The 7,932-nt window shown below is 35.1% G+C and overlaps 1 long non-coding RNA gene across 1 annotated transcript; it reads left to right on the top strand.

Annotated features, from left to right (window-relative positions):
- LOC107616678 lies at positions 4,504-7,355 on the top strand. Its single transcript, XR_001614595.2, has 3 exons — positions 4,504-5,075; positions 5,491-5,754; positions 7,316-7,355. It is a non-coding gene; the product is annotated as an uncharacterized LOC107616678 (long non-coding RNA).

Genomic DNA, 7,932 nt, shown 5'->3' with positions numbered 1-7,932 from the left:
TGACTTCCTCCGAGTTCACTCGGTCGACTCGGAGCAGCCTCTGGACCCTGAATCCATCTTCTCCGAGAACGATGAAGATTCAAGCCCTAAATTCATGGAGCAAAGAGGGGTTCTCCACTTGTTCCAGAGCTCCTCTCATTCCTCGATCCCAAGCCCTAGCTCTCGCTCTTCTCTTGTCTTCATTCTCACCGTTCCCAATCACCTCTCCTTCGATGACCTCATTTGCTGGTGAGAATATAAAGAATTTATTTTTGTGATTCAGCTCTCCTACTATATCCTTATTTTGGCCTTTGATGGAAACAATAATAGATAATTATACATATTATCATAGTCTCATGTTCATGTGGAAGTTGAAATTGTCAATGGTAGCAGAGTTTTGACAAAATGATGGGAAACATAGGACTCTAATGTTACAGTTTTTCTGTTTTCAAATGTCAAATATACATGGGTTTCATTCCTTCACGATAGTGTAAAATTTAAATAATTTGCCCCAAGAAACAATTTATTAGGAGCAGGAACCTGCTTTGCTTTCCTCCCTTTTAGAGAATGCAGAAGCTTTCATTACTGATTAATTTTTGGAAGTATTTTCACATGGAGTAAAGAATTTTTGTGGAAGATTAATGATTGGTGGATAAATGATTTCCTGTTATGAATTAATGATCGCATTATAACTATATACATGCTGCTTGAATAAAATGTAGGATCAAAATCGAGTTACCACATCACAGGGTAGTCCTCCAGTGGGAAATGAAATATCTTCGGGTTCTGAACTGCATTTTGTTATAGATACTCAACTCAAAGACCAGTTTTCAACTACAAGTGATGGTGCTCTCAAGGTTCTCCCTAGATTCTCATCTATTTGTGGCTTTGGCATGTTAAGATTTGATTTTTTTTGTGATTCACTTCTAGAGATATAGAGGTTTTATTTTTCCTCTTTGTATCTCTGTTGTTCTGCAAACAAGAAGTTCCACTTGTCTTTCTTTACTTCTTATTTTGACTTTTTCCTTTCTATATGAGCCCTTTTTTTTAATTTATGTTTATATATATTTTTATATTTTTCTTTCTGCTTATGATCATTTTTCTTAGCTCTTGGTTTGTTAGATACATAGATCTGGTGCAATAGATAGAAATAGAAGCCAATTGGGGTTGTTGTAAGGATTTTCAGACCTGTGAGATTAGCCACTTCCAACACCCCCTAACTCCCTCTTCCATTCTTGTTCATTTTTTCTGTTTCCTTTTTTCCTCTTTCTTTCTTTCACCTTCCATTATTATTCTACCCTACTCTCTCTTTAATGTTTCTCTCTCTTTCTTTCTTTCTCTTGTTGCCTTGTTGTAGGGTGTGTCTTCTTTCTTTCTCTATTTTTCTTCCCCCCTTTGAATTTTTATCCTTTTCATGTTTGGGGTTTTTTATTTGAGGTTAAAGTTTGGAATTTTAGATCCTCAAATTGAAGTTGATGGGAAAGTTTTGAAATTTAGAAGCTTCTCTCAAATGGGGTTTACTCAAAATGGGTGGTTTGGGGGGGGTGTTAACGTTTGTGGGGTAAAGTTTAGACTTTTGATTCATGCAGTTGAAATTTGAAGCCAAGTTTTGGAATTTAGAAGCTTCTCTAAAATGGGTCTTTCTCAAAATTGGCTTTATTATTATTGTTGGACTTTTTGGTTGGTGATTGAATTAAGCTGATTTAGATTTTTGTAAATGAACAGATACATTCCCTACAGATACAAGAATAATGGAACACATGACAAAGAAATAGAGGTCCTTGTGATTAGTGCTCAGAAGGGCAAAGGAATGCAGTTCCCAAAGGTACTTTTCTCCACAACTTGTCCTATTGTTAAAGCACATGTCCCAAAGGAAGCATTTGGAGAAGAGGAGGAAGAGCACTCCATGAAACATAAACCCTTGGTTATCTTCAATTGATCATAAATTTTGATCCAGAGCTCCGCCGAATGACGAGCCGTTTACGGCCACGCATCGGGCTCATCGAGCTCTTCAATTCTATCCAAACAAAACTGTAAGTAAGTTGCGTTTTCCTAGCTCTATTTCTGCTGGTATATCAATTTCGGGTTTAAGGTTCGAGGAACTCAATTCCTTGTTGATTTTCATGTTTTAGGGGTTCACTAGACTTGATTCCTTGTGGGCATTGCTCAAGGATCAGTAGGTAAAGGTAAGGAAGTTCTAAACCCTTGTGGTTGTCCAATTTCATGTGCCCTAGTGTTAAAATTATTCAATTGTATGAACTAGTTGAGTTTATGTTGAATTAGAGTTGAAATTGTCAAATTGGAGCTTGATTGAAGTCTTGGAAAGGCTTGGAAGTGGAGTTGTGGTGCTGAAAATCTGAGTTTGGTGGTGTTGGAGCCCCAAGAGCTTGAGGAAAAGTGAAATTGAAAGTATTCCGGGTTGAGCGGGGAATCGGCCAAGGTATGGTTTCGGTTTCCTGTATCTAAAATGTAATGTGGTGTGAAAACTTAGGCTAGCGACCCATAGGATAGGAATTGAATTTGTGATGATGGTTAATTGGTTGTTGAAATTATTATATGATTATGTGATTATTGGTTTGAGATGAGTATTTGAGTAGTGGTTGGGTAATTGTGAATGGTAATAATTGTTGGTACAATATGTGAAAGTTGTATGTGATGTGGGTTAATGTGCGTGATGGATGATAATGGTGAGACTCTGTTGATGGACATGAGTTGAATGGGTTGAGATGGATTGTATTATTGTGTATGTGGTTATTGATTTTGGAGTTTTGATGAGATATGGCATACAAGATATGTATGCCTTGGTGTATGTTTGATGGTTAGTGAAATGGAGTGTTTTGTATGTTGTTGAAATATGAATGTTGAATGTGTGTTGAGATTGAATTATTGAGTTGTGGATTGGATTGAGAAGTTGGAATATGCTTGATGTGAATGGTTGAGTTTTGATTGGTGTAAAAGGGTGATTTGTGGCACAAAAGGTATGTTATGAAGTATATTGGAACTTGGTGTGGCTTAGGTTTGGTTTTGAATGAGTTTGGTAAGTGAATGTTTTAAAAAGGGGAGTTTTAGATAGCTCTGAAGATCCTAGGCTAGTTTCTTGTTTTCTCTTTATGGTTTAGTTATGTTTTAAGCTTTATTTATCTGTTGGAAGTTCTAGGATTGCCTCCGGCTTTCCCAGGACATTATATGTTAGATATGTGGGCACTGTTACCATGCTGAGAACCTCCGGTTCTCACCCATGTGGGTTTTGTGGTTTTCAGATGCAGGGCAGGCGGTACCTCGCTGAAGCATGCTGGAAGCTTCTGATGTTGCGAAGATCTTTACCTTGAGTTTATTTTAGTTATATGTATTTGTTTAGATACTTAATATCTCCACCTATTATATATATGTTGTATTTATTCCTCTTAGAGGTGATCTTAGAGATTCAGGTTTTGTGACTCTGTATTTTTGGGTTTTCTTTTGGGTTTTCCTATATATATCTATATATGTATAACTATGTGNTCTGTCTGCAGGAAGGGCTGGTATTCCAATAAGCCTACTTGCTGCTTGCGTAACCTATTTCTAGCTCTCAGGCCCCCTTTCTTATTTGAAGTAAAAGTGTTACATTTATTTAAAGTGTTGCTAAATAAATAAGTTACACTTTTTAAACAAGAATCATCATAAGAAGATGTTTTTGACATCTTCATGGAAATAATTGCCTTTTTTTATAACCAAATTCAATCAAAGTGCCAGAACGTCAATGAAAAAAAATGTGTGCATGTATCACATGCTTCATCGGGGGATAAATTTTTTTGAAGAGTATAAAAACTTATTAATTGTACTACATAGCACATAATTTATTAATATAAAATTCTTTGCACATTACATATAAATTTTTGTATATAATATATGTATTTTGTTTGTTGAGTGAGTCAATATTTTGAGTATATAATCTTTAAAAAATTTATGTATTGTACATTAAAATTTTTGTATTGTGCCTATTTTGTTGATTCAATATCAATATTATTATAGACATCTAATCTTTTAAAAATTTATATACTGCACACCAAAATTTTTATATTATACACCAATATTTTTATGTTGTGCTTTAAAATGTGTGTGGCATGCATAGTTTGCTAGTTGGACAATAATAATGTTATGTGCATATAATCTTCAAAAAATATATATACTACTTATCAAAATTTATGTCACTACAAGAAAAGAGGCCTATGGCTATGCTTTTTTTTTGCTACGCTTTAAAAGGGTGGTCAAAAGTGGTCAATCGCCACGCTTTTACGATGGTGGCGATTGATTAGAGATTTGATCACGTTTTTTTTTGCTACGCTTAAAAAGTGTGGCGAAAGGGGTCTATGGCCACGTTTTTATAAGGGTGACAATAGAGAGAAACAGGTACGCTTTTAAAGGGTGGCGACAGGGTTTCGTTATAGTGACGTTTTAAAGCGTGGCCGTTTCTTATAACTCTTTTGGCACGCTTTAAAAGCATGGCCAAAAGGTCCTTGTACAAAATAAAACGCTTTGTTTTACTTCCTCATTCAAAACGCGGCTTATTATCTCCTTCATCATTCGAAATCCCCTTTCTCTTCAAAGAACCTGGAAGGCCAGAACCCTAAAAGCTTCAAAGAACCCCAATCCTCACCCCAGCACTCCGCGAAGAACCCCAGCCCTCCGAAGAACATCGTCGGCACTCGCAATGCCTCCGTCGTCACTCTCTCTTCTGGCACTTCCACCATCGCTGCTCCTTCGGCGGTGATTCTATCTGGTGGTGACTCCCTCGTCGCACACCGTCCGTCGCAAGCCCTCTATCGCAAGTCTCTCTGGTGGTGACTTCCTCCGAGTTCACTCGATTGACTCGGAGCAGCCTCTGGACCCTGAATCCATCTTCTCCGAGAACGATGAAGGTTCGAGCCCTAAATTCAGGGAGCGAAGAGGGGTTCTCCACTTGTTCCGGAGCGCTCTTCTCACTCCTCGATCCCAAGCCCTAGGTCTCGCTCTTCTCTTGTCTTCATTCTCACCATTCCCAATCACCTCTCCTTTGATGACCTCAATCGCTGGTGCGGACCCCTCCTCCACCATCTCCACCGCCTCCTCTTCATCAGGTACCGTTTCTTCTCCGCAAATGTTTGTTGCTTTCTTTGCATATTTCTTTCGTTCAAATTCCAAAATCGTGATTTGACATGTGTAGGAATGATGGAATGGAAAATCGCTACAGTGTGCTGATTGAACTTAGTTTTATCCAGCGTGCAGCTATTGAAATTGTACTTTGACATAGAGTGCATACTATGCTATAAGATTAGAAGCAAATGAAACTATTTTAGAAGCTAACAATATAAATGTTGTGAACTAAGTTGAAAAAATATGCTGTAATGAGATAGATAGATTCCCCAAAAGTTTTAATATTTCATTGTCTTTTCCTTTTTAGATTTTTCCCTAACACAAACACCATCTGGAAGCTGATCAAGACCAGAATTTTTCTTCATATTGTTGAGAAGATTTTGTGGTGTGATTTTTCAGGGTAGGTATAGGTGAAATAAAGAAGATGGCATTTCCAGGAGCAAATGAATCCATTTCAGGAGCAAGTTCACCACAGAGAAAGATAGGAAGGGGTAAGATTGAGATCAAGAGGATTGAGAACACTACAAATCGCCAAGTAACCTTTTGCAAGCGCAGAAATGGTCTTCTCAAGAAAGCATATGAGTTATCTGTGCTTTGTGATGCTGAGGTTGCTCTTATAGTTTTCTCCAGCCGTGGTCGTCTTTATGAATATGCTAATAACAGGTAGAGATTATTTTCACCATCATTCTTCCCTTTTTTGTGACATTTTTTCTTCCAAAGTTTCTTAGTTCTTTTGTTCAGCTAAAAATTATGATTTTGGAGTTCTTAGATTTTTGTTCCTATAAATAGATCTTGTGAAGGATTTGATTTTGGAGAACAAGAAAAATCACAATCATTTTCTTTTTTTTTTTTTGTGATTCAGTTCTAGAGATATAGAGATTTTATTTTTCCTCTTTATATCTCTGTTGTTCTGCAAACAAGAAGTTCCACTTGTCTTTCTTTACTTCTTATTTTGACTTTTTCCTTTCTATATGAGCCCTTTTTTTTTAATTTATGTTTATATATATTTTTATGTTTTTCTTTCTGCTTATGATAATTTTTCTTAGCTCTTGGTTTGTTAGATACATAGATCTGGTGCAATAGAAGCCAATTGGGGTTGTTGTATTTGCTATTATTATGTGGGAATTTCTAGTACCAACAGCTATTTCTGGTTTTATTGCAAGTGACATGAAAGGATTATAATGTTGCTTGATAATTATTTCTGAAGGGCTTATAATCATAATAAAAAATTAAAAATTAGTTATGACTAGTATTATTAAGTTTTATTATTTAATTTTGTTGAACTTAGTTCATAAAAGACTTAGATCTGTAATATTATTCTAATTTAGAGAGGGTATAATTTTTGTGCTGAGATTTTAAACACTAACTTTTTCTACACAATACTTAATTTATTATCATTTTCAAATTTTAATATATTTTTTATTAAATTTATATATTTACTCTGTTTATTCTGTTGCATTAGATTTTAAGTAGAACTCTCAATTCAAATCACCTTGAAGAGGAACATTTGGACGAAAAATTTGTATGCATCAACATTTGTGTATATCTTTTGTATGTGTATACTTTTTATTTTTGGTATTAAAATGATGAATAAAAAGTGAAAAAAAAAATCTTATATGTAATAGAAAAGGCTTACACGAGTGATATACTAAAGAATAATACAAATATAATTTCTCTGAAATTATAACAAAAAAAAAATAATAAAACTATGCAACCCTTATTTTGTCCTACATTAGTATAGAACATTATCATTTTTTTTAGAATTGATTCCCATCTCCCCTCCTCCGGCCCCAAAAACAAAATAATTAGTCCTTGAAATCTGTTAGAGGACAAAGCAATTACTAATATAATAATTGCAAAAAGTATTATATTTCCACTTTGTATTGAAGTTGAGGCAGTATGTTTGTTCTATATAAACTCTTGAATGTCCAGTGTTTATGCTAAAGCTAACTTGGACAGATAGCCTGAAATAGAAACATATGCATATCTGGGTCTGATATAATCTTGCTCGCTGTGATTAATTAACACTGGCTTGCTTGCATGAACCACTTTACATTTAATAGATATACTGTCTTGTAGACATAGTTCCACATCATCATTTGATAGGATAGCATTTTAATTTTCTAACAACACTAAGTCTTCATTGTTATTAGCACCACTGTTTCTGAGTATATTTCCCATTTCAATACATGGTAAGTGATACATTGTTATTTCTCAAAAATAGATTTTGGATGAATACACAACTGTTTTCTAACATCTCAGTTGGAAACTCAAAGACAAGTAAGTTGACACTGATGCTCCTGAAACTCATTCTCTGGGATATTCTAATAACTATGGAAAACAATCTCTGACTCTCTGCTTTGGATGTATGAACTATAGACTATATTATATCATCAAGGTTGACTGGAAAAAGCTGTAACTTCTGGATTGCAAGACATCCAAGATAAACTGGAAAAGTGTACAGAATAGAGAAATGGTGTTGCTGAGGTGAGAAAGGAAGTTTGAGGGCTAAAAGAAGGAGGAACATCAAGGGTTTAAGTTGTATTATTCCTGTATTTTTCTTTAGTTTTTAGTTTTGGAATTTGAACTCGAGATTTATTTTGTATTTAAGTATTAGTTTTCTAATGTATAAAACAATTATAGCAAAAATTGTCACTAATAACTGTTTGATTTGTCTTGTAATAAAAATTGTATATTATATTGTGCAGCGATGAAGATCAAGTAAGGGAAAGAATTTTTTTTTAATTTGACAAGGCTTTCGCCACGCTTTTAAAGCGTGGCTGTATCTTGCTATCGCCACGCTTTAAAAGCGTGGCCATATCTCGTTATCGCTACGCTTTG

The sequence above is a fragment of the Arachis ipaensis genome, chromosome B09 (genome assembly GCF_000816755.2).
Source record: "Arachis ipaensis cultivar K30076 chromosome B09, Araip1.1, whole genome shotgun sequence".
NCBI lineage: Eukaryota > Viridiplantae > Streptophyta > Magnoliopsida > Fabales > Fabaceae > Arachis > Arachis ipaensis.
Note: the sequence above shows the minus strand (reverse complement) of the source record. Positions and strands in the feature narration are given on the sequence as shown.